Source organism: Hoplias malabaricus, unplaced genomic scaffold (genome assembly GCF_029633855.1).
Source record: "Hoplias malabaricus isolate fHopMal1 unplaced genomic scaffold, fHopMal1.hap1 scaffold_52, whole genome shotgun sequence".
NCBI classification, from domain to species: domain Eukaryota; kingdom Metazoa; phylum Chordata; class Actinopteri; order Characiformes; family Erythrinidae; genus Hoplias; species Hoplias malabaricus.
The window spans coordinates 220008-245271 of record NW_027100972.1 but is presented as its reverse complement, the minus strand read 5'-3'; the positions used below and the strand labels follow the sequence as shown (position 1 = coordinate 245271).

General features: G+C 46.4%; 73 non-coding genes across 73 annotated transcripts; all 73 read right to left on the bottom strand.

Annotated features, from left to right (window-relative positions):
* Positions 1-138: 138 nt before the first annotated feature.
* On the bottom strand, positions 139-209 carry trnag-gcc (transfer RNA glycine (anticodon GCC)). Its single transcript has one exon. It is a non-coding gene; the product is annotated as a tRNA-Gly (tRNA).
* Positions 210-576: 367 nt separating this feature from the next.
* On the bottom strand, positions 577-647 carry trnag-gcc (transfer RNA glycine (anticodon GCC)). The gene has a single exon. It is a non-coding gene; the product is annotated as a tRNA-Gly (tRNA).
* Positions 648-795: 148 nt separating this feature from the next.
* trnag-gcc (transfer RNA glycine (anticodon GCC)) lies at positions 796-866 on the bottom strand. The gene has a single exon. It is a non-coding gene; the product is annotated as a tRNA-Gly (tRNA).
* A 579-nt stretch (positions 867-1445) lies between these two features.
* trnas-gcu (transfer RNA serine (anticodon GCU)) lies at positions 1446-1516 on the bottom strand. Its single transcript has one exon. It is a non-coding gene; the product is annotated as a tRNA-Ser (tRNA).
* A 148-nt stretch (positions 1517-1664) lies between these two features.
* On the bottom strand, positions 1665-1735 carry trnag-gcc (transfer RNA glycine (anticodon GCC)). The gene has a single exon. It is a non-coding gene; the product is annotated as a tRNA-Gly (tRNA).
* Positions 1736-1883: 148 nt separating this feature from the next.
* Positions 1884-1954, bottom strand: trnag-gcc (transfer RNA glycine (anticodon GCC)). Its single transcript has one exon. It is a non-coding gene; the product is annotated as a tRNA-Gly (tRNA).
* Positions 1955-2102: 148 nt separating this feature from the next.
* On the bottom strand, positions 2103-2173 carry trnag-gcc (transfer RNA glycine (anticodon GCC)). The gene has a single exon. It is a non-coding gene; the product is annotated as a tRNA-Gly (tRNA).
* Positions 2174-2321: 148 nt separating this feature from the next.
* trnag-gcc (transfer RNA glycine (anticodon GCC)) lies at positions 2322-2392 on the bottom strand. The gene has a single exon. It is a non-coding gene; the product is annotated as a tRNA-Gly (tRNA).
* A 148-nt stretch (positions 2393-2540) lies between these two features.
* trnag-gcc (transfer RNA glycine (anticodon GCC)) lies at positions 2541-2611 on the bottom strand. The gene has a single exon. It is a non-coding gene; the product is annotated as a tRNA-Gly (tRNA).
* A 743-nt stretch (positions 2612-3354) lies between these two features.
* On the bottom strand, positions 3355-3425 carry trnag-gcc (transfer RNA glycine (anticodon GCC)). The gene has a single exon. It is a non-coding gene; the product is annotated as a tRNA-Gly (tRNA).
* Positions 3426-4449: 1024 nt separating this feature from the next.
* On the bottom strand, positions 4450-4520 carry trnag-gcc (transfer RNA glycine (anticodon GCC)). Its single transcript has one exon. It is a non-coding gene; the product is annotated as a tRNA-Gly (tRNA).
* Positions 4521-4668: 148 nt separating this feature from the next.
* Positions 4669-4739, bottom strand: trnag-gcc (transfer RNA glycine (anticodon GCC)). The gene has a single exon. It is a non-coding gene; the product is annotated as a tRNA-Gly (tRNA).
* Positions 4740-4887: 148 nt separating this feature from the next.
* On the bottom strand, positions 4888-4958 carry trnag-gcc (transfer RNA glycine (anticodon GCC)). Its single transcript has one exon. It is a non-coding gene; the product is annotated as a tRNA-Gly (tRNA).
* A 148-nt stretch (positions 4959-5106) lies between these two features.
* On the bottom strand, positions 5107-5177 carry trnag-gcc (transfer RNA glycine (anticodon GCC)). Its single transcript has one exon. It is a non-coding gene; the product is annotated as a tRNA-Gly (tRNA).
* A 148-nt stretch (positions 5178-5325) lies between these two features.
* Positions 5326-5396, bottom strand: trnag-gcc (transfer RNA glycine (anticodon GCC)). The gene has a single exon. It is a non-coding gene; the product is annotated as a tRNA-Gly (tRNA).
* Positions 5397-5544: 148 nt separating this feature from the next.
* trnag-gcc (transfer RNA glycine (anticodon GCC)) lies at positions 5545-5615 on the bottom strand. The gene has a single exon. It is a non-coding gene; the product is annotated as a tRNA-Gly (tRNA).
* A 148-nt stretch (positions 5616-5763) lies between these two features.
* trnag-gcc (transfer RNA glycine (anticodon GCC)) lies at positions 5764-5834 on the bottom strand. Its single transcript has one exon. It is a non-coding gene; the product is annotated as a tRNA-Gly (tRNA).
* Positions 5835-5982: 148 nt separating this feature from the next.
* On the bottom strand, positions 5983-6053 carry trnag-gcc (transfer RNA glycine (anticodon GCC)). The gene has a single exon. It is a non-coding gene; the product is annotated as a tRNA-Gly (tRNA).
* A 360-nt stretch (positions 6054-6413) lies between these two features.
* trnag-gcc (transfer RNA glycine (anticodon GCC)) lies at positions 6414-6484 on the bottom strand. Its single transcript has one exon. It is a non-coding gene; the product is annotated as a tRNA-Gly (tRNA).
* Positions 6485-6632: 148 nt separating this feature from the next.
* On the bottom strand, positions 6633-6703 carry trnag-gcc (transfer RNA glycine (anticodon GCC)). Its single transcript has one exon. It is a non-coding gene; the product is annotated as a tRNA-Gly (tRNA).
* Positions 6704-6851: 148 nt separating this feature from the next.
* trnag-gcc (transfer RNA glycine (anticodon GCC)) lies at positions 6852-6922 on the bottom strand. The gene has a single exon. It is a non-coding gene; the product is annotated as a tRNA-Gly (tRNA).
* A 148-nt stretch (positions 6923-7070) lies between these two features.
* On the bottom strand, positions 7071-7141 carry trnag-gcc (transfer RNA glycine (anticodon GCC)). The gene has a single exon. It is a non-coding gene; the product is annotated as a tRNA-Gly (tRNA).
* A 148-nt stretch (positions 7142-7289) lies between these two features.
* Positions 7290-7360, bottom strand: trnag-gcc (transfer RNA glycine (anticodon GCC)). The gene has a single exon. It is a non-coding gene; the product is annotated as a tRNA-Gly (tRNA).
* Positions 7361-7508: 148 nt separating this feature from the next.
* trnag-gcc (transfer RNA glycine (anticodon GCC)) lies at positions 7509-7579 on the bottom strand. Its single transcript has one exon. It is a non-coding gene; the product is annotated as a tRNA-Gly (tRNA).
* Positions 7580-7939: 360 nt separating this feature from the next.
* Positions 7940-8010, bottom strand: trnag-gcc (transfer RNA glycine (anticodon GCC)). The gene has a single exon. It is a non-coding gene; the product is annotated as a tRNA-Gly (tRNA).
* Positions 8011-8377: 367 nt separating this feature from the next.
* On the bottom strand, positions 8378-8448 carry trnag-gcc (transfer RNA glycine (anticodon GCC)). Its single transcript has one exon. It is a non-coding gene; the product is annotated as a tRNA-Gly (tRNA).
* Positions 8449-8596: 148 nt separating this feature from the next.
* On the bottom strand, positions 8597-8667 carry trnag-gcc (transfer RNA glycine (anticodon GCC)). Its single transcript has one exon. It is a non-coding gene; the product is annotated as a tRNA-Gly (tRNA).
* A 148-nt stretch (positions 8668-8815) lies between these two features.
* Positions 8816-8886, bottom strand: trnag-gcc (transfer RNA glycine (anticodon GCC)). Its single transcript has one exon. It is a non-coding gene; the product is annotated as a tRNA-Gly (tRNA).
* Positions 8887-9027: 141 nt separating this feature from the next.
* Positions 9028-9098, bottom strand: trnag-gcc (transfer RNA glycine (anticodon GCC)). The gene has a single exon. It is a non-coding gene; the product is annotated as a tRNA-Gly (tRNA).
* Positions 9099-9458: 360 nt separating this feature from the next.
* Positions 9459-9529, bottom strand: trnag-gcc (transfer RNA glycine (anticodon GCC)). The gene has a single exon. It is a non-coding gene; the product is annotated as a tRNA-Gly (tRNA).
* A 367-nt stretch (positions 9530-9896) lies between these two features.
* Positions 9897-9967, bottom strand: trnag-gcc (transfer RNA glycine (anticodon GCC)). The gene has a single exon. It is a non-coding gene; the product is annotated as a tRNA-Gly (tRNA).
* A 148-nt stretch (positions 9968-10115) lies between these two features.
* On the bottom strand, positions 10116-10186 carry trnag-gcc (transfer RNA glycine (anticodon GCC)). The gene has a single exon. It is a non-coding gene; the product is annotated as a tRNA-Gly (tRNA).
* A 148-nt stretch (positions 10187-10334) lies between these two features.
* Positions 10335-10405, bottom strand: trnag-gcc (transfer RNA glycine (anticodon GCC)). The gene has a single exon. It is a non-coding gene; the product is annotated as a tRNA-Gly (tRNA).
* Positions 10406-10546: 141 nt separating this feature from the next.
* trnag-gcc (transfer RNA glycine (anticodon GCC)) lies at positions 10547-10617 on the bottom strand. Its single transcript has one exon. It is a non-coding gene; the product is annotated as a tRNA-Gly (tRNA).
* A 148-nt stretch (positions 10618-10765) lies between these two features.
* On the bottom strand, positions 10766-10836 carry trnag-gcc (transfer RNA glycine (anticodon GCC)). Its single transcript has one exon. It is a non-coding gene; the product is annotated as a tRNA-Gly (tRNA).
* A 360-nt stretch (positions 10837-11196) lies between these two features.
* Positions 11197-11267, bottom strand: trnag-gcc (transfer RNA glycine (anticodon GCC)). The gene has a single exon. It is a non-coding gene; the product is annotated as a tRNA-Gly (tRNA).
* A 148-nt stretch (positions 11268-11415) lies between these two features.
* Positions 11416-11486, bottom strand: trnag-gcc (transfer RNA glycine (anticodon GCC)). Its single transcript has one exon. It is a non-coding gene; the product is annotated as a tRNA-Gly (tRNA).
* Positions 11487-11634: 148 nt separating this feature from the next.
* On the bottom strand, positions 11635-11705 carry trnag-gcc (transfer RNA glycine (anticodon GCC)). Its single transcript has one exon. It is a non-coding gene; the product is annotated as a tRNA-Gly (tRNA).
* Positions 11706-11853: 148 nt separating this feature from the next.
* Positions 11854-11924, bottom strand: trnag-gcc (transfer RNA glycine (anticodon GCC)). The gene has a single exon. It is a non-coding gene; the product is annotated as a tRNA-Gly (tRNA).
* Positions 11925-12284: 360 nt separating this feature from the next.
* Positions 12285-12355, bottom strand: trnag-gcc (transfer RNA glycine (anticodon GCC)). Its single transcript has one exon. It is a non-coding gene; the product is annotated as a tRNA-Gly (tRNA).
* Positions 12356-12503: 148 nt separating this feature from the next.
* trnag-gcc (transfer RNA glycine (anticodon GCC)) lies at positions 12504-12574 on the bottom strand. Its single transcript has one exon. It is a non-coding gene; the product is annotated as a tRNA-Gly (tRNA).
* A 148-nt stretch (positions 12575-12722) lies between these two features.
* On the bottom strand, positions 12723-12793 carry trnag-gcc (transfer RNA glycine (anticodon GCC)). Its single transcript has one exon. It is a non-coding gene; the product is annotated as a tRNA-Gly (tRNA).
* A 148-nt stretch (positions 12794-12941) lies between these two features.
* trnag-gcc (transfer RNA glycine (anticodon GCC)) lies at positions 12942-13012 on the bottom strand. Its single transcript has one exon. It is a non-coding gene; the product is annotated as a tRNA-Gly (tRNA).
* Positions 13013-13160: 148 nt separating this feature from the next.
* On the bottom strand, positions 13161-13231 carry trnag-gcc (transfer RNA glycine (anticodon GCC)). Its single transcript has one exon. It is a non-coding gene; the product is annotated as a tRNA-Gly (tRNA).
* Positions 13232-13379: 148 nt separating this feature from the next.
* trnag-gcc (transfer RNA glycine (anticodon GCC)) lies at positions 13380-13450 on the bottom strand. The gene has a single exon. It is a non-coding gene; the product is annotated as a tRNA-Gly (tRNA).
* A 360-nt stretch (positions 13451-13810) lies between these two features.
* Positions 13811-13881, bottom strand: trnag-gcc (transfer RNA glycine (anticodon GCC)). Its single transcript has one exon. It is a non-coding gene; the product is annotated as a tRNA-Gly (tRNA).
* A 367-nt stretch (positions 13882-14248) lies between these two features.
* On the bottom strand, positions 14249-14319 carry trnag-gcc (transfer RNA glycine (anticodon GCC)). Its single transcript has one exon. It is a non-coding gene; the product is annotated as a tRNA-Gly (tRNA).
* Positions 14320-14467: 148 nt separating this feature from the next.
* On the bottom strand, positions 14468-14538 carry trnag-gcc (transfer RNA glycine (anticodon GCC)). Its single transcript has one exon. It is a non-coding gene; the product is annotated as a tRNA-Gly (tRNA).
* Positions 14539-14679: 141 nt separating this feature from the next.
* On the bottom strand, positions 14680-14750 carry trnag-gcc (transfer RNA glycine (anticodon GCC)). Its single transcript has one exon. It is a non-coding gene; the product is annotated as a tRNA-Gly (tRNA).
* Positions 14751-15117: 367 nt separating this feature from the next.
* trnag-gcc (transfer RNA glycine (anticodon GCC)) lies at positions 15118-15188 on the bottom strand. The gene has a single exon. It is a non-coding gene; the product is annotated as a tRNA-Gly (tRNA).
* A 141-nt stretch (positions 15189-15329) lies between these two features.
* Positions 15330-15400, bottom strand: trnag-gcc (transfer RNA glycine (anticodon GCC)). The gene has a single exon. It is a non-coding gene; the product is annotated as a tRNA-Gly (tRNA).
* Positions 15401-15767: 367 nt separating this feature from the next.
* On the bottom strand, positions 15768-15838 carry trnag-gcc (transfer RNA glycine (anticodon GCC)). Its single transcript has one exon. It is a non-coding gene; the product is annotated as a tRNA-Gly (tRNA).
* Positions 15839-15979: 141 nt separating this feature from the next.
* On the bottom strand, positions 15980-16050 carry trnag-gcc (transfer RNA glycine (anticodon GCC)). The gene has a single exon. It is a non-coding gene; the product is annotated as a tRNA-Gly (tRNA).
* A 148-nt stretch (positions 16051-16198) lies between these two features.
* On the bottom strand, positions 16199-16269 carry trnag-gcc (transfer RNA glycine (anticodon GCC)). Its single transcript has one exon. It is a non-coding gene; the product is annotated as a tRNA-Gly (tRNA).
* A 360-nt stretch (positions 16270-16629) lies between these two features.
* trnag-gcc (transfer RNA glycine (anticodon GCC)) lies at positions 16630-16700 on the bottom strand. Its single transcript has one exon. It is a non-coding gene; the product is annotated as a tRNA-Gly (tRNA).
* Positions 16701-17060: 360 nt separating this feature from the next.
* trnag-gcc (transfer RNA glycine (anticodon GCC)) lies at positions 17061-17131 on the bottom strand. Its single transcript has one exon. It is a non-coding gene; the product is annotated as a tRNA-Gly (tRNA).
* A 367-nt stretch (positions 17132-17498) lies between these two features.
* Positions 17499-17569, bottom strand: trnag-gcc (transfer RNA glycine (anticodon GCC)). Its single transcript has one exon. It is a non-coding gene; the product is annotated as a tRNA-Gly (tRNA).
* Positions 17570-17936: 367 nt separating this feature from the next.
* On the bottom strand, positions 17937-18007 carry trnag-gcc (transfer RNA glycine (anticodon GCC)). The gene has a single exon. It is a non-coding gene; the product is annotated as a tRNA-Gly (tRNA).
* A 148-nt stretch (positions 18008-18155) lies between these two features.
* Positions 18156-18226, bottom strand: trnag-gcc (transfer RNA glycine (anticodon GCC)). The gene has a single exon. It is a non-coding gene; the product is annotated as a tRNA-Gly (tRNA).
* A 360-nt stretch (positions 18227-18586) lies between these two features.
* On the bottom strand, positions 18587-18657 carry trnag-gcc (transfer RNA glycine (anticodon GCC)). Its single transcript has one exon. It is a non-coding gene; the product is annotated as a tRNA-Gly (tRNA).
* Positions 18658-19024: 367 nt separating this feature from the next.
* On the bottom strand, positions 19025-19095 carry trnag-gcc (transfer RNA glycine (anticodon GCC)). The gene has a single exon. It is a non-coding gene; the product is annotated as a tRNA-Gly (tRNA).
* A 367-nt stretch (positions 19096-19462) lies between these two features.
* Positions 19463-19533, bottom strand: trnag-gcc (transfer RNA glycine (anticodon GCC)). The gene has a single exon. It is a non-coding gene; the product is annotated as a tRNA-Gly (tRNA).
* A 367-nt stretch (positions 19534-19900) lies between these two features.
* Positions 19901-19971, bottom strand: trnag-gcc (transfer RNA glycine (anticodon GCC)). Its single transcript has one exon. It is a non-coding gene; the product is annotated as a tRNA-Gly (tRNA).
* A 1010-nt stretch (positions 19972-20981) lies between these two features.
* trnas-gcu (transfer RNA serine (anticodon GCU)) lies at positions 20982-21052 on the bottom strand. Its single transcript has one exon. It is a non-coding gene; the product is annotated as a tRNA-Ser (tRNA).
* Positions 21053-21412: 360 nt separating this feature from the next.
* Positions 21413-21483, bottom strand: trnas-gcu (transfer RNA serine (anticodon GCU)). Its single transcript has one exon. It is a non-coding gene; the product is annotated as a tRNA-Ser (tRNA).
* A 148-nt stretch (positions 21484-21631) lies between these two features.
* Positions 21632-21702, bottom strand: trnag-gcc (transfer RNA glycine (anticodon GCC)). Its single transcript has one exon. It is a non-coding gene; the product is annotated as a tRNA-Gly (tRNA).
* Positions 21703-21843: 141 nt separating this feature from the next.
* On the bottom strand, positions 21844-21914 carry trnag-gcc (transfer RNA glycine (anticodon GCC)). The gene has a single exon. It is a non-coding gene; the product is annotated as a tRNA-Gly (tRNA).
* Positions 21915-22924: 1010 nt separating this feature from the next.
* trnas-gcu (transfer RNA serine (anticodon GCU)) lies at positions 22925-22995 on the bottom strand. The gene has a single exon. It is a non-coding gene; the product is annotated as a tRNA-Ser (tRNA).
* Positions 22996-23143: 148 nt separating this feature from the next.
* trnag-gcc (transfer RNA glycine (anticodon GCC)) lies at positions 23144-23214 on the bottom strand. The gene has a single exon. It is a non-coding gene; the product is annotated as a tRNA-Gly (tRNA).
* A 141-nt stretch (positions 23215-23355) lies between these two features.
* On the bottom strand, positions 23356-23426 carry trnag-gcc (transfer RNA glycine (anticodon GCC)). The gene has a single exon. It is a non-coding gene; the product is annotated as a tRNA-Gly (tRNA).
* Positions 23427-24217: 791 nt separating this feature from the next.
* On the bottom strand, positions 24218-24288 carry trnas-gcu (transfer RNA serine (anticodon GCU)). Its single transcript has one exon. It is a non-coding gene; the product is annotated as a tRNA-Ser (tRNA).
* A 579-nt stretch (positions 24289-24867) lies between these two features.
* trnas-gcu (transfer RNA serine (anticodon GCU)) lies at positions 24868-24938 on the bottom strand. The gene has a single exon. It is a non-coding gene; the product is annotated as a tRNA-Ser (tRNA).
* Positions 24939-25086: 148 nt separating this feature from the next.
* On the bottom strand, positions 25087-25157 carry trnag-gcc (transfer RNA glycine (anticodon GCC)). The gene has a single exon. It is a non-coding gene; the product is annotated as a tRNA-Gly (tRNA).
* Positions 25158-25264: the final 107 nt, after the last annotated feature.

Genomic DNA, 25264 nt, shown 5'->3' with positions numbered 1-25264 from the left:
ACCAAAGTGAGCCTAGGCCAAAATAACGAGTAAATATTTTGCATGTATGACAGTAGAACACTGATTGATCCATACTCGTTCATGTAGCTAACGTAATTTGTGACTCTTAAATTTACACCTGGCTTAAAACTGCTGTTTTGCATTGGCCGGGAATCGAACCCGGGCCTCCCGCGTGGCAGGCGAGAATTCTACCACTGAACCACCAATGCTTGACCGAAAGCTGGAGTGAGCCTAAGCCACAATGACGAGCAAATATTTTGCGTGTATGACAGTAGAACACTGATTGATCAATACTCGTTCATGTAGCTAACGTAATTTGTGACTCTTCAATTTACACCTGGCTTAAAACTGCTGTTTTGCATTGGCCGGGAATCGAACCCGGGCCTCCCGCGTGGCAGGCTAGAATTCTACCACTGAACCACCAATGCTTGACCGAAAGCTGGAGTGAGCCTAAGCCACAATGACGAGTAAATATTTTGCATGTATGACAGTAGAACACTGATTGATCCATACTCGTTCATGCAGCTAACGTAATTTGTGACTCTTCAATTTACACCTGGCTTAAAATTGCTGTTTTGCATTGGCCGGGAATCGAACCCGGGCCTCCCGCATGGCAGGCGAGAATTCTACCACTGAACCACCAATGCTTGACCAAAAGCTGGAGTGAGCCTAAGCCACAATGACGAGCAAATATTTTGCGTGTATGACAGTAGAACACTGATTGATCAATACTCGTTCATGTAGCTAACGTAATTTGTGACTCTTCAATTTACACCTGGCTTAAAACTGCTGTTTTGCATTGGCCGGGAATCGAACCCGGGCCTCCCGCGTGGCAGGCGAGAATTCTACCACTGAACCACCAATGCTTGACCAAAGTGAGCCTAGGCCAAAATGACGAGTAAATATTTTGCATGTATGACAGTAGAACACTGATTGATCCATACTCGTTCATGTAGCTAACGTAATTTGTGACTCTTCAATTTACACCTGGCTTAAAACTGCTGTTTTGCATTGGCCGGGAATCGAACCCGGGCCTCCCGCGTGGCAGGCGAGAATTCTACCACTGACCCACCAATGCTTGACCGAAAGCTGGAGTGAGCCTAAGCCACAATGACGAGCAAATATTTTGCGTGTATGACAGTAGAACACTGATTGATCAATACTCGTTCATGTAGCTAACGTAATTTGTGACTCTTCAATTTACACCTGGCTTAAAACTGCTGTTTTGCATTGGCCGGGAATCGAACCCGGGCCTCCCGCGTGGCAGGCTAGAATTCTACCACTGAACCACCAATGCTTGACCGAAAGCTGGAGTGAGCCTAAGCCACAATGACGAGTAAATATTTTGCATGTATGACAGTAGAACACTGATTGATCCATACTCGTTCATGCAGCTAACGTAATTTGTGACTCTTCAATTTACACCTGGCTTAAAATTGCTGTTTTGCATTGGCCGGGAATCGAACCCGGGCCTCCCGCGTAGCAGGCGAGAATTCTACCACTGAACCACCAATGCTTGACCGAAAGCTGGAGTGAGCCTAAGCCACAATGACGAGCAAATATTTTGCGTGTATGACAGTAGAACACTGATTGATCAATACTCGTTCATGTAGCTAACGTATTTTGTGACTCTTCAATTTACACCTGGCTTAAAACTGCTGTTTTGCATTGGCCGGGAATCGAACCCGGGCCTCCCGCGTGGCAGGCGAGAATTCTACCACTGAACCACCAATGCTTGACCGAAAGCTGGAGTGAGCCTAAGCCACAATGACGAGCAAATATTTTGCGTGTATGACAGTAGAACACTGATTGATCAATACTCGTTCATGTAGCTAACGTAATTTGTGATTCTTCAATTTACACCTGGCTTAAAACTGCTGTTTTGCATTGGCCGGGAATCGAACCCGGGCCTCCCGCGTGGCAGGCGAGAATTCTACCACTGAACCACCAATGCTTGACCGAAAGCTGGAGTGAGCCTAAGCCACAATGACGAGCAAATATTTTGCGTGTATGACAGTAGAACACTGATTGATCAATACTCGTTCATGTAGCTAACGTAATTTGTGACTCTTCAATTTACACCTGGCTTAAAACTGCTGTTTTGCATTGGCCGGGAATCGAACCCGGGCCTCCCGCGTGGCAGGCGAGAATTCTACCACTGAACCACCAATGCTTGACCGAAAGCTGGAGTGAGCCTAAGCCACAATGACGAGCAAATATTTTGCGTGTATGACAGTAGAACACCGATTGATCAATACTCGTTCATGTAGCTAACGTAATTTGTGACTCTTCAATTTACACCTGGCTTAAAACTGCTGTTTTGCATTGGCCGGGAATCGAACCCGGGCCCCCCGCGTGGCAGGCGAGAATTCTACCACTGAACCACCAATGCTTGACCGAAAGCTGGAGTGAGCCTAAGCCACAATGACGAGCAAATATTTTGCGTGTATGACAGTAGAACACTGATTGATCAATACTCGTTCATGTAGCTAACGTAATTTGTGACTCTTCAATTTACACCTGGCTTAAAACTGCTGTTTTGCATTGGCCGGGAATCGAACCCGGGCCTCCCGCGTGGCAGGCGAGAATTCTACCACTGAACCACCAATGCTTGACCGAAAGCTGGAGTGAGCCTAAGCCACAATGACGAGCAAATATTTTGCGTGTATGACAGTAGAACACTGATTGATCAATACTCGTTCATGTAGCTAACGTAATTTGTGACTCTTCAATTTACACCTGGCTTAAAACTGCTGTTTTGCATTGGCCGGGAATCGAACCCGGGCCTCCCGCGTGGCAGGCGAGAATTCTACCACTGACCCACCAATGCTTGACCGAAAGCTGGAGTGAGCCTAAGCCACAATGACGAGTAAATATTTTGCATGTATGACAGTAGAACACTGATTGATCCATACTCGTTCATGTAGCTAACGTAATTTGTGACTCTTAAATTTACACCTGGCTTAAAACTGCTGTTTTGCATTGGCCGGGAATCGAACCCGGGCCTCCCGCGTGGCAGGCGAGAATTCTACCACTGACCCACCAATGCTTGACCGAAAGCTGGAGTGAGCCTAAGCCACAATGACGAGCAAATATTTTGCGTGTATGACAGTAGAACACTGATTGATCAATACTCGTTCATGTAGCTAACGTAATTTGTGACTCTTCAATTTACACCTAGAATTCTACCACTGAACCACCAATGCTTGACCGAAAGTTGGAGTGAGCCTAAGCCACAATGACGAGTAAATATTTTGCATGTATGACAGTAGAACACTGATTGATCCATACTCGTTCATGCAGCTAACGTAATTTGTGACTCTTCAATTTACACCTGGCTTAAAATTGCTGTTTTGCATTGGCCGGGAATCGAACCCGGGCCTCCCGCGTGGCAGGCGAGAATTCTACCACTGAACCACCAATGCTTGACCGAAAGCTGGAGTGAGCCTAAGCCACAATGACGAGCAAATATTTTGCGTGTATGACAGTAGAACACTGATTGATCAATACTCGTTCATGTAGCTAACGTAATTTGTGACTCTTCAATTTACACCTGGCTTAAAACTGCTGTTTTGCATTGGCCGGGAATCGAACCCGGGCCTCCCGCGTGGCAGGCTAGAATTCTACCACTGAACCACCAATGCTTGACCGAAAGCTGGAGTGAGCCTAAGCCACAATGACGAGTAAATATTTTGCATGTATGACAGTAGAACACTGATTGATCCATACTCGTTCATGTAGCTAACGTAATTTGTGACTCTTAAATTTACACCTGGCTTAAAACTGCTGTTTTGCATTGGCCGGGAATCGAACCCGGGCCTCCCGCGTGGCAGGCGAGAATTCTACCACTGACCCACCAATGCTTGACCGAAAGCTGGAGTGAGCCTAAGCCACAATGACGAGTAAATATTTTGCATGTATGACAGTAGAACACTGATTGATCCATACTCGTTCATGTAGCTAACGTAATTTGTGACTCTTAAATTTACACCTGGCTTAAAACTGCTGTTTTGCATTGGCCGGGAATCGAACCCGGGCCTCCCGCGTGGCAGGCGAGAATTCTACCACTGACCCACCAATGCTTGACCGAAAGCTGGAGTGAGCCTAAGCCACAATGACGAGCAAATATTTTGCGTGTATGACAGTAGAACACTGATTGATCAATACTCGTTCATGTAGCTAACGTAATTTGTGACTCTTCAATTTACACCTGGCTTAAAACTGCTGTTTTGCATTGGCCGGGAATCGAACCCGGGCCTCCCGCGTGGCAGGCTAGAATTCTACCACTGAACCACCAATGCTTGACCGAAAGTTGGAGTGAGCCTAAGCCACAATGACGAGTAAATATTTTGCATGTATGACAGTAGAACACTGATTGATCCATACTCGTTCATGCAGCTAACGTAATTTGTGACTCTTCAATTTACACCTGGCTTAAAATTGCTGTTTTGCATTGGCCGGGAATCGAACCCGGGCCTCCCGCGTGGCAGGCGAGAATTCTACCACTGAACCACCAATGCTTGACCGAAAGCTGGAGTGAGCCTAAGCCACAATGACGAGCAAATATTTTGCGTGTATGACAGTAGAACACTGATTGATCAATACTCGTTCATGTAGCTAACGTAATTTGTGACTCTTCAATTTACACCTGGCTTAAAACTGCTGTTTTGCATTGGCCGGGAATCGAACCCGGGCCTCCCGCGTGGCAGGCGAGAATTCTACCACTGAACCACCAATGCTTGACCGAAAGCTGGAGTGAGCCTAAGCCACAATGACGAGCAAATATTTTGCGTGTATGACAGTAGAACACTGATTGATCAATACTCGTTCATGTAGCTAACGTAATTTGTGACTCTTCAATTTACACCTGGCTTAAAACTGCTGTTTTGCATTGGCCGGGAATCGAACCCGGGCCTCCCGCGTGGCAGGCGAGAATTCTACCACTGAACCACCAATGCTTGACCGAAAGCTGGAGTGAGCCTAAGCCACAATGACGAGCAAATATTTTGCGTGTATGGCAGTAGAACACTGATTGATCAATACTCGTTCATGTAGCTAACGTAATTTGTGACTCTTCAATTTACACCTGGCTTAAAACTGCTGTTTTGCATTGGCCGGGAATCGAACCCGGGCCTCCCGCGTGGCAGGCGAGAATTCTACCACTGAACCACCAATGCTTGACCGAAAGCTGGAGTGAGCCTAAGCCACAATGACGAGCAAATATTTTGCGTGTATGACAGTAGAACACTGATTGATCAATACTCGTTCATGTAGCTAACGTAATTTGTGACTCTTCAATTTACACCTGGCTTAAAACTGCTGTTTTGCATTGGCCGGGAATCGAACCCGGGCCTCCCGCGTGGCAGGCGAGAATTCTACCACTGAACCACCAATGCTTGACCGAAAGCTGGAGTGAGCCTAAGCCACAATGACGAGCAAATATTTTGCGTGTATGGCAGTAGAACACTGATTGATCAATACTCGTTCATGTAGCTAACGTAATTTGTGACTCTTCAATTTACACCTGGCTTAAAACTGCTGTTTTGCATTGGCCGGGAATCGAACCCGGGCCTCCCGCGTGGCAGGCGAGAATTCTACCACTGAACCACCAATGCTTGACCGAAAGCTGGAGTGAGCCTAAGCCACAATGACGAGCAAATATTTTGCGTGTATGACAGTAGAACACTGATTGATCAATACTCGTTCATGTAGCTAACGTAATTTGTGACTCTTCAATTTACACCTGGCTTAAAACTGCTGTTTTGCATTGGCCGGGAATCGAACCCGGGCCTCCCGCGTGGCAGGCGAGAATTCTACCACTGAACCACCAATGCTTGACCGAAAGCTGGAGTGAGCCTAAGCCACAATGACGAGCAAATATTTTGCGTGTATGACAGCAGAACACTGATTGATCAATACTCGTTCATGTAGCTAACGTAATTTGTGACTCTTCAATTTACACCTGGCTTAAAACTGCTGTTTTGCATTGGCCGGGAATCGAACCCGGGCCTCCCGCGTGGCAGGCGAGAATTCTACCACTGAACCACCAATGCTTGACCGAAAGCTGGAGTGAGCCTAAGCCACAATGACGAGCAAATATTTTGCGTGTATGACAGTAGAACACTGATTGATCAATACTCGTTCATGTAGCTAACGTAATTTGTGACTCTTCAATTTACACCTGGCTTAAAACTGCTGTTTTGCATTGGCCGGGAATCGAACCCGGGCCTCCCGCGTGGCACGCGAGAATTCTACCACTGAACCACCAATGCTTGACCAAAGTGAGCCTAGGCCAAAATGACGAGTAAATATTTTGCATGTATGACAGTAGAACACTGATTGATCCAAACTCGTTCATGTAGCTAACGTATTTTGTGACTCTTCAATTTACACCTGGCTTAAAACTGCTGTTTTGCATTGGCCGGGAATCGAACCCGGGCCTCCCGCGTGGCAGGCGAGAATTCTACCACTGAACCACCAATGCTTGACCGAAAGCTGGAGTGAGCCTAAGCCACAATGACGAGCAAATATTTTGCGTGTATGACAGTAGAACACTGATTGATCAATACTCGTTCATGTAGCTAACGTAATTTGTGACTCTTCAATTTACACCTGGCTTAAAACTGCTGTTTTGCATTGGCCGGGAATCGAACCCGGGCCTCCCGCGTGGCAGGCGAGAATTCTACCACTGAACCACCAATGCTTGACCGAAAGCTGGAGTGAGCCTAAGCCACAATGACGAGCAAATATTTTGCGTGTATGACAGTAGAACACTGATTGATCAATACTCGTTCATGTAGCTAACGTAATTTGTGACTCTTCAATTTACACCTGGCTTAAAACTGCTGTTTTGCATTGGCCGGGAATCGAACCCGGGCCTCCCGCGTGGCAGGCGAGAATTCTACCACTGAACCACCAATGCTTGACCGAAAGCTGGAGTGAGCCTAAGCCACAATGACGAGCAAATATTTTGCGTGTATGACAGTAGAACACTGATTGATTAATACTCGTTCATGTAGCTAACGTAATTTGTGACTCTTCAATTTACACCTGGCTTAAAACTGCTGTTTTGCATTGGCCGGGAATCGAACCCGGGCCTCCCGCGTGGCAGGCGAGAATTCTACCACTGAACCACCAATGCTTGACCGAAAGCTGGAGTGAGCCTAAGCCACAATGACGAGCAAATATTTTGCGTGTATGGCAGTAGAACACTGATTGATCAATACTCGTTCATGTAGCTAACGTAATTTGTGACTCTTCAATTTACACCTGGCTTAAAACTGCTGTTTTGCATTGGCCGGGAATCGAACCCGGGCCTCCCGCGTGGCAGGCGAGAATTCTACCACTGAACCACCAATGCTTGACCGAAAGCTGGAGTGAGCCTAAGCCACAATGACGAGCAAATATTTTGCGTGTATGACAGCAGAACACTGATTGATCAATACTCGTTCATGTAGCTAACGTAATTTGTGACTCTTCAATTTACACCTGGCTTAAAACTGCTGTTTTGCATTGGCCGGGAATCGAACCCGGGCCTCCCGCGTGGCAGGCGAGAATTCTACCACTGAACCACCAATGCTTGACCGAAAGCTGGAGTGAGCCTAAGCCACAATGACGAGCAAATATTTTGCGTGTATGACAGTAGAACACTGATTGATCAATACTCGTTCATGTAGCTAACGTAATTTGTGACTCTTCAATTTACACCTGGCTTAAAACTGCTGTTTTGCATTGGCCGGGAATCGAACCCGGGCCTCCCGCGTGGCAGGCTAGAATTCTACCACTGAACCACCAATGCTTGACCAAAGTGAGCCTAGGCCAAAATAACGAGTAAATATTTTGCATGTATGACAGTAGAACACTGATTGATCCATACTCGTTCATGTAGCTAACGTAATTTGTGACTCTTAAATTTACACCTGGCTTAAAACTGCTGTTTTGCATTGGCCGGGAATCGAACCCGGGCCTCCCGCGTGGCAGGCGAGAATTCTACCACTGAACCACCAATGCTTGACCGAAAGCTGGAGTGAGCCTAAGCCACAATGACGAGCAAATATTTTGCGTGTATGACAGTAGAACACTGATTGATCAATACTCGTTCATGTAGCTAACGTAATTTGTGACTCTTCAATTTACACCTGGCTTAAAACTGCTGTTTTGCATTGGCCGGGAATCGAACCCGGGCCTCCCGCGTGGCAGGCTAGAATTCTACCACTGAACCACCAATGCTTGACCGAAAGCTGGAGTGAGCCTAAGCCACAATGACGAGTAAATATTTTGCATGTATGACAGTAGAACACTGATTGATCCATACTCGTTCATGCAGCTAACGTAATTTGTGACTCTTCAATTTACACCTGGCTTAAAATTGCTGTTTTGCATTGGCCGGGAATCGAACCCGGGCCTCCCGCGTGGCAGGCGAGAATTCTACCACTGAACCACCAATGCTTGACCAAAAGCTGGAGTGAGCCTAAGCCACAATGACGAGCAAATATTTTGCGTGTATGACAGTAGAACACTGATTGATCAATACTCGTTCATGTAGCTAACGTAATTTGTGACTCTTCAATTTACACCTGGCTTAAAACTGCTGTTTTGCATTGGCCGGGAATCGAACCCGGGCCTCCCGCGTGGCAGGCGAGAATTCTACCACTGAACCACCAATGCTTGACCGAAAGCTGGAGTGAGCCTAAGCCACAATGACGAGCAAATATTTTGCGTGTATGACAGTAGAACACTGATTGATCAATACTCGTTCATGTAGCTAACGTAATTTGTGACTCTTCAATTTACACCTGGCTTAAAACTGCTGTTTTGCATTGGCCGGGAATCGAACCCGGGCCTCCCGCGTGGCAGGCGAGAATTCTACCACTGAACCACCAATGCTTGACCAAAGTGAGCCTAGGCCAAAATGACGAGTAAATATTTTGCATGTATGACAGTAGAACACTGATTGATCCATACTCGTTCATGCAGCTAACGTAATTTGTGACTCTTCAATTTACACCTGGCTTAAAACTGCTGTTTTGCATTGGCCGGGAATCGAACCCGGGCCTCCCGCGTGGCAGGCGAGAATTCTACCACTGAACCACCAATGCTTGACCGAAAGCTGGAGTGAGCCTAAGCCACAATGACGAGCAAATATTTTGCGTGTATGACAGTAGAACACTGATTGATCAATACTCGTTCATGTAGCTAACGTAATTTGTGACTCTTCAATTTACACCTGGCTTAAAACTGCTGTTTTGCATTGGCCGGGAATCGAACCCGGGCCTCCCGCGTGGCAGGCTAGAATTCTACCACTGAACCACCAATGCTTGACCAAAGTGAGCCTAGGCCAAAATAACGAGTAAATATTTTGCATGTATGACAGTAGAACACTGATTGATCCATACTCGTTCATGTAGCTAACGTAATTTGTGACTCTTAAATTTACACCTGGCTTAAAACTGCTGTTTTGCATTGGCCGGGAATCGAACCCGGGCCTCCCGCGTGGCAGGCGAGAATTCTACCACTGAACCACCAATGCTTGACCGAAAGCTGGAGTGAGCCTAAGCCACAATGACGAGCAAATATTTTGCGTGTATGACAGTAGAACACTGATTGATCAATACTCGTTCATGTAGCTAACGTAATTTGTGACTCTTCAATTTACACCTGGCTTAAAACTGCTGTTTTGCATTGGCCGGGAATCGAACCCGGGCCTCCCGCGTGGCAGGCTAGAATTCTACCACTGAACCACCAATGCTTGACCGAAAGCTGGAGTGAGCCTAAGCCACAATGACGAGTAAATATTTTGCATGTATGACAGTAGAACACTGATTGATCCATACTCGTTCATGCAGCTAACGTAATTTGTGACTCTTCAATTTACACCTGGCTTAAAATTGCTGTTTTGCATTGGCCGGGAATCGAACCCGGGCCTCCCGCGTGGCAGGCGAGAATTCTACCACTGAACCACCAATGCTTGACCAAAAGCTGGAGTGAGCCTAAGCCACAATGACGAGCAAATATTTTGCGTGTATGACAGTAGAACACTGATTGATCAATACTCGTTCATGTAGCTAACGTAATTTGTGACTCTTCAATTTACACCTGGCTTAAAACTGCTGTTTTGCATTGGCCGGGAATCGAACCCGGGCCTCCCGCGTGGCAGGCGAGAATTCTACCACTGAACCACCAATGCTTGACCGAAAGCTGGAGTGAGCCTAAGCCACAATGACGAGCAAATATTTTGCGTGTATGACAGTAGAACACTGATTGATCAATACTCGTTCATGTAGCTAACGTAATTTGTGACTCTTCAATTTACACCTGGCTTAAAACTGCTGTTTTGCATTGGCCGGGAATCGAACCCGGGCCTCCCGCGTGGCAGGCGAGAATTCTACCACTGAACCACCAATGCTTGACCAAAGTGAGCCTAGGCCAAAATGACGAGTAAATATTTTGCATGTATGACAGTAGAACACTGATTGATCCATACTCGTTCATGCAGCTAACGTAATTTGTGACTCTTCAATTTACACCTGGCTTAAAATTGCTGTTTTGCATTGGCCGGGAATCGAACCCGGGCCTCCCGCGTGGCAGGCGAGAATTCTACCACTGAACCACCAATGCTTGACCGAAAGCTGGAGTGAGCCTAAGCCACAATGACGAGCAAATATTTTGCGTGTATGACAGTAGAACACTGATTGATCAATACTCGTTCATGTAGCTAACGTAATTTGTGACTCTTCAATTTACACCTGGCTTAAAACTGCTGTTTTGCATTGGCCGGGAATCGAACCCGGGCCTCCCGCGTGGCAGGCGAGAATTCTACCACTGAACCACCAATGCTTGACCGAAAGCTGGAGTGAGCCTAAGCCACAATGACGAGCAAATATTTTGCGTGTATGACAGTAGAACACTGATTGATCAATACTCGTTCATGTAGCTAACGTAATTTGTGACTCTTCAATTTACACCTGGCTTAAAACTGCTGTTTTGCATTGGCCGGGAATCGAACCCGGGCCTCCCGCGTGGCACGCGAGAATTCTACCACTGAACCACCAATGCTTGACCAAAGTGAGCCTAGGCCAAAATGACGAGTAAATATTTTGCATGTATGACAGTAGAACACTGATTGATCCATACTCGTTCATGTAGCTAACGTATTTTGTGACTCTTCAATTTACACCTGGCTTAAAACTGCTGTTTTGCATTGGCCGGGAATCGAACCCGGGCCTCCCGCGTGGCAGGCGAGAATTCTACCACTGAACCACCAATGCTTGACCGAAAGCTGGAGTGAGCCTAAGCCACAATGACGAGCAAATATTTTGCGTGTATGACAGTAGAACACTGATTGATCAATACTCGTTCATGTAGCTAACGTAATTTGTGACTCTTCAATTTACACCTGGCTTAAAACTGCTGTTTTGCATTGGCCGGGAATCGAACCCGGGCCTCCCGCGTGGCAGGCGAGAATTCTACCACTGAACCACCAATGCTTGACCGAAAGCTGGAGTGAGCCTAAGCCACAATGACGAGCAAATATTTTGCGTGTATGACAGTAGAACACTGATTGATCAATACTCGTTCATGTAGCTAACGTAATTTGTGACTCTTCAATTTACACCTGGCTTAAAACTGCTGTTTTGCATTGGCCGGGAATCGAACCCGGGCCTCCCGCGTGGCAGGCGAGAATTCTACCACTGAACCACCAATGCTTGACCGAAAGCTGGAGTGAGCCTAAGCCACAATGACGAGCAAATATTTTGCGTGTATGACAGTAGAACACTGATTGATCAATACTCGTTCATGTAGCTAACGTAATTTGTGACTCTTCAATTTACACCTGGCTTAAAACTGCTGTTTTGCATTGGCCGGGAATCGAACCCGGGCCTCCCGCGTGGCAGGCGAGAATTCTACCACTGAACCACCAATGCTTGACCGAAAGCTGGAGTGAGCCTAAGCCACAATGACGAGCAAATATTTTGCGTGTATGACAGTAGAACACTGATTGATCAATACTCGTTCATGTAGCTAACGTAATTTGTGACTCTTCAATTTACACCTGGCTTAAAACTGCTGTTTTGCATTGGCCGGGAATCGAACCCGGGCCTCCCGCGTGGCACGCGAGAATTCTACCACTGAACCACCAATGCTTGACCAAAGTGAGCCTAGGCCAAAATGACGAGTAAATATTTTGCATGTATGACAGTAGAACACTGATTGATCCATACTCGTTCATGTAGCTAACGTATTTTGTGACTCTTCAATTTACACCTGGCTTAAAACTGCTGTTTTGCATTGGCCGGGAATCGAACCCGGGCCTCCCGCGTGGCAGGCGAGAATTCTACCACTGAACCACCAATGCTTGACCGAAAGCTGGAGTGAGCCTAAGCCACAATGACGAGCAAATATTTTGCGTGTATGACAGTAGAACACTGATTGATCAATACTCGTTCATGTAGCTAACGTAATTTGTGACTCTTCAATTTACACCTGGCTTAAAACTGCTGTTTTGCATTGGCCGGGAATCGAACCCGGGCCTCCCGCGTGGCAGGCGAGAATTCTACCACTGAACCACCAATGCTTGACCGAAAGCTGGAGTGAGCCTAAGCCACAATGACGAGCAAATATTTTGCGTGTATGACAGTAGAACACTGATTGATCAATACTCGTTCATGTAGCTAACGTAATTTGTGACTCTTCAATTTACACCTGGCTTAAAACTGCTGTTTTGCATTGGCCGGGAATCGAACCCGGGCCTCCCGCGTGGCAGGCGAGAATTCTACCACTGAACCACCAATGCTTGACCGAAAGCTGGAGTGAGCCTAAGCCACAATGACGAGCAAATATTTTGCGTGTATGACAGTAGAACACTGACTGATCAATACTCGTTCATGTAGCTAACGTAATTTGTGACTCTTCAATTTACACCTGGCTTAAAACTGCTGTTTTGCATTGGCCGGGAATCGAACCCGGGCCTCCCGCGTGGCAGGCGAGAATTCTACCACTGAACCACCAATGCTTGACCGAAAGCTGGAGTGAGCCTAAGCCACAATGACGAGCAAATATTTTGCGTGTATGGCAGTAGAACACTGATTGATCAATACTCGTTCATGTAGCTAACGTAATTTGTGACTCTTCAATTTACACCTGGCTTAAAACTGCTGTTTTGCATTGGCCGGGAATCGAACCCGGGCCTCCCGCGTGGCAGGCGAGAATTCTACCACTGAACCACCAATGCTTGACCGAAAGCTGGAGTGAGCCTAAGCCACAATGACGAGCAAATATTTTGCGTGTATGACAGCAGAACACTGATTGATCAATACTCGTTCATGTAGCTAACGTAATTTGTGACTCTTCAATTTACACCTGGCTTAAAACTGCTGTTTTGCATTGGCCGGGAATCGAACCCGGGCCTCCCGCGTGGCAGGCGAGAATTCTACCACTGAACCACCAATGCTTGACCGAAAGCTGGAGTGAGCCTAAGCCACAATGACGAGCAAATATTTTGCGTGTATGACAGTAGAACACTGATTGATCAATACTCGTTCATGTAGCTAACGTAATTTGTGACTCTTCAATTTACACCTGGCTTAAAACTGCTGTTTTGCATTGGCCGGGAATCGAACCCGGGCCTCCCGCGTGGCAGGCTAGAATTCTACCACTGAACCACCAATGCTTGACCAAAGTGAGCCTAGGCCAAAATAACGAGTAAATATTTTGCATGTATGACAGTAGAACACTGATTGATCCATACTCGTTCATGTAGCTAACGTAATTTGTGACTCTTAAATTTACACCTGGCTTAAAACTGCTGTTTTGCATTGGCCGGGAATCGAACCCGGGCCTCCCGCGTGGCAGGCGAGAATTCTACCACTGAACCACCAATGCTTGACCGAAAGCTGGAGTGAGCCTAAGCCACAATGACGAGCAAATATTTTGCGTGTATGACAGTAGAACACTGATTGATCAATACTCGTTCATGTAGCTAACGTAATTTGTGACTCTTCAATTTACACCTGGCTTAAAACTGCTGTTTTGCATTGGCCGGGAATCGAACCCGGGCCTCCCGCGTGGCAGGCTAGAATTCTACCACTGAACCACCAATGCTTGACCGAAAGCTGGAGTGAGCCTAAGCCACAATGACGAGTAAATATTTTGCATGTATGACAGTAGAACACTGATTGATCCATACTCGTTCATGCAGCTAACGTAATTTGTGACTCTTCAATTTACACCTGGCTTAAAATTGCTGTTTTGCATTGGCCGGGAATCGAACCCGGGCCTCCCGCGTGGCAGGCGAGAATTCTACCACTGAACCACCAATGCTTGACCAAAAGCTGGAGTGAGCCTAAGCCACAATGACGAGCAAATATTTTGCGTGTATGACAGTAGAACACTGATTGATCAATACTCGTTCATGTAGCTAACGTAATTTGTGACTCTTCAATTTACACCTGGCTTAAAACTGCTGTTTTGCATTGGCCGGGAATCGAACCCGGGCCTCCCGCGTGGCAGGCGAGAATTCTACCACTGAACCACCAATGCTTGACCAAAGTGAGCCTAGGCCAAAATGACGAGTAAATATTTTGCATGTATGACAGTAGAACACTGATTGATCCATACTCGTTCATGTAGCTAACGTAATTTGTGACTCTTCAATTTACACCTGGCTTAAAACTGCTGTTTTGCATTGGCCGGGAATCGAACCCGGGCCTCCCGCGTGGCAGGCGAGAATTCTACCACTGAACCACCAATGCTTGACCGAAAGCTGGAGTGAGCCTAAGCCACAATGACGAGCAAATATTTTGCGTGTATGACAGTAGAACACTGATTGATCAATACTCGTTCATGTAGCTAACGTAATTTGTGACTCTTCAATTTACACCTGGCTTAAAACTGCTGTTTTGCATTGGCCGGGAATCGAACCCGGGCCTCCCGCGTGGCAGGCTAGAATTCTACCACTGAACCACCAATGCTTGACCGAAAGCTGGAGTGAGCCTAAGCCACAATGACGAGCAAATATTTTGCGTGTATGACAGTAGAACACTGATTGATCAATACTTGTTCATGTAGCTAACGTAATTTGTGACTCTTCAATTTACACCTGGCTTAAAACTGCTGTTTTGCATTGGCCGGGAATCGAACCCGGGCCTCCCGCGTGGCAGGCGAGAATTCTACCACTGAACCACCAATGCTTGACCAAAGTGAGCCTAGGCCAAAATGACGAGTAAATATTTTGCATGTATGACAGTAGAACACTGATTGATCCATACTCGTTCATGTAGCTAACGTAATTTGTGACTCTTCAATTTACACCTGGCTTAAAACTGCTGTTTTGCATTGGCCGGGAATCGAACCCGGGCCTCCCGCGTGGCAGGCGAGAATTCTACCACTGAACCACCAATGCTTGACCGAAAGCTGGAGTGAGCCTAAGCCACAATGACGAGCAAATATTTTGCGTGTATGACAGTAGAACACTGGTTGATCAATACTCGTTCATGTAGCTAACGTAATTTGTGACTCTTCAATTTACACCTGGCTTAAAACTGCTGTTTTGCATTGGCCGGGAATCGAACCCGGGCCTCCCGCGTGGCAGGCTAGAATTCTACCACTGAACCACCAATGCTTGACCGAAAGCTGGAGTGAGCCTAAGCCACAATGACGAGCAAATATTTTGCGTGTATGACAGTAGAACACTGATTGATCAATACTCGTTCATGTAGCTAACGTAATTTGTGACTCTTCAATTTACACCTGGCTTAAAACTGCTGTTTTGCATTGGCCGGGAATCGAACCCGGGCCTCCCGCGTGGCAGGCGAGAATTCTACCACTGAACCACCAATGCTTGACCAAAGTGAGCCTAGGCCAAAATGACGAGTAAATATTTTGCATGTATGACAGTAGAACACTGATTGATCCATACTCGTTCATGTAGCTAACGTAATTTGTGACTCTTCAATTTACACCTGGCTTAAAACTGCTGTTTTGCATTGGCCGGGAATCGAACCCGGGCCTCCCGCGTGGCAGGCGAGAATTCTACCACTGAACCACCAATGCTTGACCGAAAGCTGGAGTGAGCCTAAGCCACAATGACGAGCAAATATTTTGCGTGTATGACAGTAGAACACTGATTGATCAATACTCGTTCATGTAGCTAACGTAATTTGTGACTCTTCAATTTACACCTGGCTTAAAACTGCTGTTTTGCATTGGCCGGGAATCGAACCCGGGCCTCCCGCGTGGCAGGCGAGAATTCTACCACTGAACCACCAATGCTTGACCGAAAGCTGGAGTGAGCCTAAGCCACAATGACGAGCAAATACTTTGCGTGTATGACAGTAGAACACTGATTGATCAATACTCGTTCATGTAGCTAACGTAATTTGTGACTCTTCAATTTACACCTGGCTTAAAACTGCTGTTTTGCATTGGCCGGGAATCGAACCCGGGCCTCCCGCGTGGCAGGCTAGAATTCTACCACTGAACCACCAATGCTTGACCAAAGTGAGCCTAGGCCAAAATGACGAGTAAATATTTTGCATGTATGACAGTAGAACACTGATTGATCCATACTCGTTCATGCAGCTAACGTAATTTGTGACTCTTCAATTTACACCTGGCTTAAAATTGCTGTTTTGCATTGGCCGGGAATCGAACCCGGGCCTCCCGCGTGGCAGGCGAGAATTCTACCACTGAACCACCAATGCTTGACCGAAAGCTGGAGTGAGCCTAAGCCACAATGACGAGCAAATATTTTGCGTGTATGACAGTAGAACACTGATTGATCAATACTCGTTCATGTAGCTAACGTAATTTGTGACTCTTCAATTTACACCTGGCTTAAAACTGCTGTTTTGCATTGGCCGGGAATCGAACCCGGGCCTCCCGCGTGGCAGGCTAGAATTCTACCACTGAACCACCAATGCTTGACCAAAGTGAGCCTAGGCCAAAATAACGAGTAAATATTTTGCATGTATGACAGTAGAACACTGATTGATCCATACTCGTTCATGTAGCTAACGTAATTTGTGACTCTTAAATTTACACCTGGCTTAAAACTGCTGTTTTGCATTGGCCGGGAATCGAACCCGGGCCTCCCGCGTGGCAGGCGAGAATTCTACCACTGAACCACCAATGCTTGACCGAAAGCTGGAGTGAGCCTAAGCCACAATGACGAGCAAATATTTTGCGTGTATGACAGTAGAACACTGATTGATCAATACTCGTTCATGTAGCTAACGTAATTTGTGACTCTTCAATTTACACCTGGCTTAAAACTGCTGTTTTGCATTGGCCGGGAATCGAACCCGGGCCTCCCGCGTGGCAGGCTAGAATTCTACCACTGAACCACCAATGCTTGACCGAAAGCTGGAGTGAGCCTAAGCCACAATGACGAGTAAATATTTTGCATGTATGACAGTAGAACACTGATTGATCCATACTCGTTCATGCAGCTAACGTAATTTGTGACTCTTCAATTTACACCTGGCTTAAAATTGCTGTTTTGCATTGGCCGGGAATCGAACCCGGGCCTCCCGCGTGGCAGGCGAGAATTCTACCACTGAACCACCAATGCTCGACCGAAAGCTGGAGTGAGCCTAAGCCACAATGACGAGTAAATATTTTGCATGTATGACAGTAGAACACTGATTGATCCATACTCGTTCATGCAGCTAACGTAATTTGTGACTCTTCAATTTACACCTGGCTTAAAACTGCTGTTTTGCATTGGCCGGGAATCGAACCCGGGCCTCCCGCGTGGCAGGCTAGAATTCTACCACTGAACCACCAATGCTTGACCGAAAGCTGGAGTGAGCCTAAGCCACAATGACGAGTAAATATTTTGCATGTATGACAGTAGAACACTGATTGATCCATACTCGTTCATGCAGCTAACGTAATTTGTGACTCTTCAATTTACACCTGGCTTAAAATTGCTGTTTTGCATTGGCCGGGAATCGAACCCGGGCCTCCCGCGTGGCAGGCGAGAATTCTACCACTGAACCACCAATGCTTGACCGAAAGCTGGAGTGAGCCTAAGCCACAATGACGAGCAAATATTTTGCGTGTATGACAGTAGAACACTGATTGATCAATACTCGTTCATGTAGCTAACGTAATTTGTGACTCTTCAATTTACACCTGGCTTAAAACTGCTGTTTTGCATTGGCCGGGAATCGAACCCGGGCCTCCCGCGTGGCAGGCGAGAATTCTACCACTGAACCACCAATGCTCGACCGAAAGCTGGAGTGAGCCTAAGCCACAATGACGAGCAAATATTTTGCGTGTATGACAGTAGAACACTGATTGATCAATACTCGTTCATGTAGCTAACGTAATTTGTGACTCTTCAATTTACACCTGGCTTAAAACTGCTGTTTTGCATTGGCCGGGAATCGAACCCGGGCCTCCCGCGTGGCAGGCTAGAATTCTACCACTGAACCACCAATGCTCGACCAAAGTGAGCCTAGGCCAAAATAACGAGTAAATATTTTGCATGTATGACAGTAGAACACTGATTGATCCATACTCGTTCATGTAGCTAACATAATTTGTGACTCTTAAATTTACACCTGGCTTAAAACTGCTGTTTTGCATTGGCCGGGAATCGAACCCGGGCCTCCCGCGTGGCAGGCGAGAATTCTACCACTGAACCACCAATGCTTGACCGAAAGCTGGAGTGAGCCTAAGCCACAATGACGAGCAAATATTTTGCGTGTATGACAGTAGAACACTGATTGATCAATACTCGTTCATGTAGCTAACGTAATTTGTGACTCTTCAATTTACACCTGGCTTAAAACTGCTGTTTTGCATTGGCCGGGAATCGAACCCGGGCCTCCCGCGTGGCAGGCTAGAATTCTACCACTGAACCACCAATGCTTGACCGAAAGCTGGAGTGAGCCTAAGCCACAATGACGAGTAAATATTTTGCATGTATGACAGTAGAACACTGATTGATCCATACTCGTTCATGCAGCTAACGTAATTTGTGACTCTTCAATTTACACCTGGCTTAAAATTGCTGTTTTGCATTGGCCGGGAATCGAACCCGGGCCTCCCGCGTGGCAGGCGAGAATTCTACCACTGAACCACCAATGCTTGACCGAAAGCTGGAGTGAGCCTAAGCCACAATGACGAGCAAATATTTTGCGTGTATGACAGTAGAACACTGATTGATCAATACTCGTTCATGTAGCTAACGTAATTTGTGACTCTTCAATTTACACCTGGCTTAAAACTGCTGTTTTGCATTGGCCGGGAATCGAACCCGGGCCTCCCGCGTGGCAGGCTAGAATTCTACCACTGAACCACCAATGCTTGACCGAAAGCTGGAGTGAGCCTAAGCCACAATGACGAGTAAATATTTTGCATGTATGACAGTAGAACACTGATTGATCCATACTCGTTCATGCAGCTAACGTAATTTGTGACTCTTCAATTTACACCTGGCTTAAAATTGCTGTTTTGCATTGGCCGGGAATCGAACCCGGGCCTCCCGCGTGGCAGGCGAGAATTCTACCACTGAACCACCAATGCTTGACCGAAAGCTGGAGTGAGCCTAAGCCACAATGACGAGCAAATATTTTGCGTGTATGACAGTAGAACACTGATTGATCAATACTCGTTCATGTAGCTAACGTAATTTGTGACTCTTCAATTTACACCTGGCTTAAAACTGCTGTTTTGCATTGGCCGGGAATCGAACCCGGGCCTCCCGCGTGGCAGGCGAGAATTCTACCACTGAACCAACAATGCTTGACCGAAAGCTGGAGTGAGCCTAAGCCACAATGACGAGCAAATATTTTGCGTGTATGACAGTAGAACACTGATTGATCAATACTCGTTCATGTAGCTAACGTAATTTGTGACTCTTCAATTTACACCTGGCTTAAAACTGCTGTTTTGCATTGGCCGGGAATCGAACCCGGGCCTCCCGCGTGGCAGGCGAGAATTCTACCACTGAACCACCAATGCTCGACCGAAAGCTGGAGTGAGCCTAAGCCACAATGACGAGCAAATATTTTGCGTGTATGACAGTAGAACACTGATTGATCAATACTCGTTCATGTAGCTAACGTAATTTGTGACTCTTCAATTTACACCTGGCTTAAAACTGCTGTTTTGCATTGGCCGGGAATCGAACCCGGGCCTCCCGCGTGGCAGGCTAGAATTCTACCACTGAACCACCAATGCTTGACCAAAGTGAGCCTAGGCCAAAATAACGAGTAAATATTTTGCATGTATGACAGTAGAACACTGATTGATCCATACTCGTTCATGTAGCTAACGTAATTTGTGACTCTTCAATTTACACCTGGCTTAAAACTGCTGTTTTGCATTGGCCGGGAATCGAACCCGGGCCTCCCGCGTGGCAGGCTAGAATTCTACCACTGAACCACCAATGCTTGACCGAAAGCTGGAGTGAGCCTAAGCCACAATGACGAGTAAATATTTTGCATGTATGACAGTAGAACACTGATTGATCCATACTCGTTCATGTAGCTAACGTAATTTGTGACTCTTAAATTTACACCTGGCTTAAAACTGCTGTTTTGCATTGGCCGGGAATCGAACCCGGGCCTCCCGCGTGGCAGGCGAGAATTCTACCACTGACCCACCAATGCTTGACCGAAAGCTGGAGTGAGCCTAAGCCACAATGACGAGCAAATATTTTGCGTGTATGACAGTAGAACACTGATTGATCAATACTCGTTCATGTAGCTAACGTAATTTGTGACTCTTCAATTTACACCTGGCTTAAAACTGCTGTTTTGCATTGGCCGGGAATCGAACCCGGGCCTCCCGCGTGGCAGGCTAGAATTCTACCACTGAACCACCAATGCTTGACCAAAGTGAGCCTAGGCCAAAATGACGAGTAAATATTTTGCATGTATGACAGTAGAACACTGATTGATCCATACTCGTTCATGTAGCTAACGTAATTTGTGACTCTTAAATTTACACCTGGCTTAAAACTGCTGTTTTGCATTGGCCGGGAATCGAACCCGGGCCTCCCGCGTAGCAGGCGAGAATTCTACCACTGAACCACCAATGCTTGACCGAAAGCTGGAGTGAGCCTAAGCCACAATGACGAGCAAATATTTTGCGTGTATGACAGTAGAACACTGATTGATCAATACTCGTTCATGTAGCTAACGTAATTTGTGACTCTTCAATTTACACCTGGCTTAAAACTGCTGTTTTGCATTGGCCGGGAATCGAACCCGGGCCTCCCGCGTGGCAGGCTAGAATTCTACCACTGAACCACCAATGCTTGACCAAAGTGAGCCTAGGCCAAAATGACGAGTAAATATTTTGCATGTATGACAGTAGAACACTGATTGATCCATACTCGTTCATGTAGCTAACGTAATTTGTGACTCTTCAATTTACACCTGGCTTAAAACTGCTGTTTTGCATTGGCCGGGAATCGAACCCGGGCCTCCCGCGTAGCAGGCGAGAATTCTACCACTGAACCACCAATGCTTGACCGAAAGCTGGAGTGAGCCTAAGCCACAATGACGAGCAAATATTTTGCGTGTATGACAGTAGAACACTGATTGATCAATACTCGTTCATGTAGCTAACGTAATTTGTGACTCTTCAATTTACACCTGGCTTAAAACTGCTGTTTTGCATTGGCCGGGAATCGAACCCGGGCCTCCCGCGTGGCAGGCGAGAATTCTACCACTGAACCACCAATGCTTGACCAAAGTGAACCTAGGCCAAAATGACGAGTAAATATTTTGCATGTATGACAGTAGAACACTGATTGATCCATACTCGTTCATGTAGCTAACGTAATTTGTGACTCTTCAATTTACACCTGGCTTAAAACTGCTGTTTTGCATTGGCCGGGAATCGAACCCGGGCCTCCCGCGTGGCAGGCGAGAATTCTACCACTGAACCACCAATGCTCGACCGAAAGCTGGAGTGAGCCTAAGCCACAATGACGAGCAAATATTTTGCGTGTATGACAGTAGAACACTGATTGATCAATACTCGTTCATGTAGCTAACGTAATTTGTGACTCTTCAATTTACACCTGGCTTAAAACTGCTGTTTTGCATTGGCCGGGAATCGAACCCGGGCCTCCCGCGTGGCAGGCTAGAATTCTACCACTGAACCACCAATGCTTGACCAAAGTGAGCCTAGGCCAAAATAACGAGTAAATATTTTGCATGTATGACAGTAGAACACTGATTGATCCATACTCGTTCATGTAGCTAACGTAATTTGTGACTCTTCAATTTACACCTGGCTTAAAACTGCTGTTTTGCATTGGCCGGGAATCGAACCCGGGCCTCCCGCGTGGCAGGCTAGAATTCTACCACTGAACCACCAATGCTTGACCGAAAGCTGGAGTGAGCCTAAGCCACAATGACGAGTAAATATTTTGCATGTATGACAGTAGAACACTGATTGATCCATACTCGTTCATGTAGCTAACGTAATTTGTGACTCTTAAATTTACACCTGGCTTAAAACTGCTGTTTTGCATTGGCCGGGAATCGAACCCGGGCCTCCCGCGTGGCAGGCGAGAATTCTACCACTGACCCACCAATGCTTGACCGAAAGCTGGAGTGAGCCTAAGCCACAATGACGAGCAAATATTTTGCGTGTATGACAGTAGAACACTGATTGATCAATACTCGTTCATGTAGCTAACGTAATTTGTGACTCTTCAATTTACACCTGGCTTAAAACTGCTGTTTTGCATTGGCCGGGAATCGAACCCGGGCCTCCCGCGTGGCAGGCTAGAATTCTACCACTGAACCACCAATGCTTGACCAAAGTGAGCCTAGGCCAAAATGACGAGTAAATATTTTGCATGTATGACAGTAGAACACTGATTGATCCATACTCGTTCATGTAGCTAACGTAATTTGTGACTCTTCAATTTACACCTGGCTTAAAACTGCTGTTTTGCATTGGCCGGGAATCGAACCCGGGCCTCCCGCGTAGCAGGCGAGAATTCTACCACTGAACCACCAATGCTTGACCGAAAGCTGGAGTGAGCCTAAGCCACAATGACGAGCAAATATTTTGCGTGTATGACAGTAGAACACTGATTGATCAATACTCGTTCATGTAGCTAACGTAATTTGTGACTCTTCAATTTACACCTGGCTTAAAACTGCTGTTTTGCATTGGCCGGGAATCGAACCCGGGCCTCCCGCGTGGCAGGCGAGAATTCTACCACTGAACCACCAATGCTTGACCAAAGTGAACCTAGGCCAAAATGACGAGTAAATATTTTGCATGTATGACAGTAGAACACTGATTGATCCATACTCGTTCATGTAGCTAACGTAATTTGTGACTCTTCAATTTACACCTGGCTTAAAACTGCTGTTTTGCATTGGCCGGGAATCGAACCCGGGCCTCCCGCGTGGCAGGCGAGAATTCTACCACTGAACCACCAATGCTTGACCAAAGTGAGCCTAGGCCAAAATAACGAGTAAATATTTTGCATGTATGACAGTAGAACACTGATTGATCCATACTCGTTCATGTAGCTAACGTAATTTGTGACTCTTCAATTTACACCTGGCTTAAAACTGCTGTTTTGCATTGGCCGGGAATCGAACCCGGGCCTCCCGCGTGGCAGGCTAGAATTCTACCACTGAACCACCAATGCTTGACCGAAAGCTGGAGTGAGCCTAAGCCACAATGACGAGTAAATATTTTGCATGTATGACAGTAGAACACTGATTGATCCATACTCGTTCATGTAGCTAACGTAATTTGTGACTCTTAAATTTACACCTGGCTTAAAACTGCTGTTTTGCATTGGCCGGGAATCGAACCCGGGCCTCCCGCGTGGCAGGCGAGAATTCTACCACTGACCCACCAATGCTTGACCGAAAGCTGGAGTGAGCCTAAGCCACAATGACGAGCAAATATTTTGCGTGTATGACAGTAGAACACTGATTGATCAATACTCGTTCATGTAGCTAACGTAATTTGTGACTCTTCAATTTACACCTGGCTTAAAACTGCTGTTTTGCATTGGCCGGGAATCGAACCCGGGCCTCCCGCGTGGCAGGCTAGAATTCTACCACTGAACCACCAATGCTTGACCAAAGTGAGCCTAGGCCAAAATGACGAGTAAATATTTTGCATGTATGACAGTAGAACACTGATTGATCCATACTCGTTCATGTAGCTAACGTAATTTGTGACTCTTCAATTTACACCTGGCTTAAAACTGCTGTTTTGCATTGGCCGGGAATCGAACCCGGGCCTCCCGCGTAGCAGGCGAGAATTCTACCACTGAACCACCAATGCTTGACCGAAAGCTGGAGTGAGCCTAAGCCACAATGACGAGCAAATATTTTGCGTGTATGACAGTAGAACACTGATTGATCAATACTCGTTCATGTAGCTAACGTAATTTGTGACTCTTCAATTTACACCTGGCTTAAAACTGCTGTTTTGCATTGGCCGGGAATCGAACCCGGGCCTCCCGCGTGGCAGGCGAGAATTCTACCACTGACCCACCAATGCTTGACCGAAAGCTGGAGTGAGCCTAAGCCACAATGACGAGCAAATATTTTGCGTGTATGACAGTAGAACACTGATTGATCAATACTCGTTCATGTAGCTAACGTAATTTGTGACTCTTCAATTTACACCTGGCTTAAAACTGCTGTTTTGCATTGGCCGGGAATCGAACCCGGGCCTCCCGCGTGGCAGGCTAGAATTCTACCACTGAACCACCAATGCTTGACCAAAGTGAGCCTAGGCCAAAATGACGAGTAAATATTTTGCATGTATGACAGTAGAACACTGATTGATCCATACTCGTTCATGTAGCTAACGTAATTTGTGACTCTTCAATTTACACCTGGCTTAAAACTGCTGTTTTGCATTGGCCGGGAATCGAACCCGGGCCTCCCGCGTAGCAGGCGAGAATTCTACCACTGAACCACCAATGCTTGACCGAAAGCTGGAGTGAGCCTAAGCCACAATGACGAGCAAATATTTTGCGTGTATGACAGTAGAACACTGATTGATCAATACTCGTTCATGTAGCTAACGTAATTTGTGACTCTTCAATTTACACCTGGCTTAAAACTGCTGTTTTGCATTGGCCGGGAATCGAACCCGGGCCTCCCGCGTGGCAGGCGAGAATTCTACCACTGAACCACCAATGCTTGACCAAAGTGAACCTAGGCCAAAATGACGAGTAAATATTTTGCATGTATGACAGTAGAACACTGATTGATCCATACTCGTTCATGTAGCTAACGTAATTTGTGAC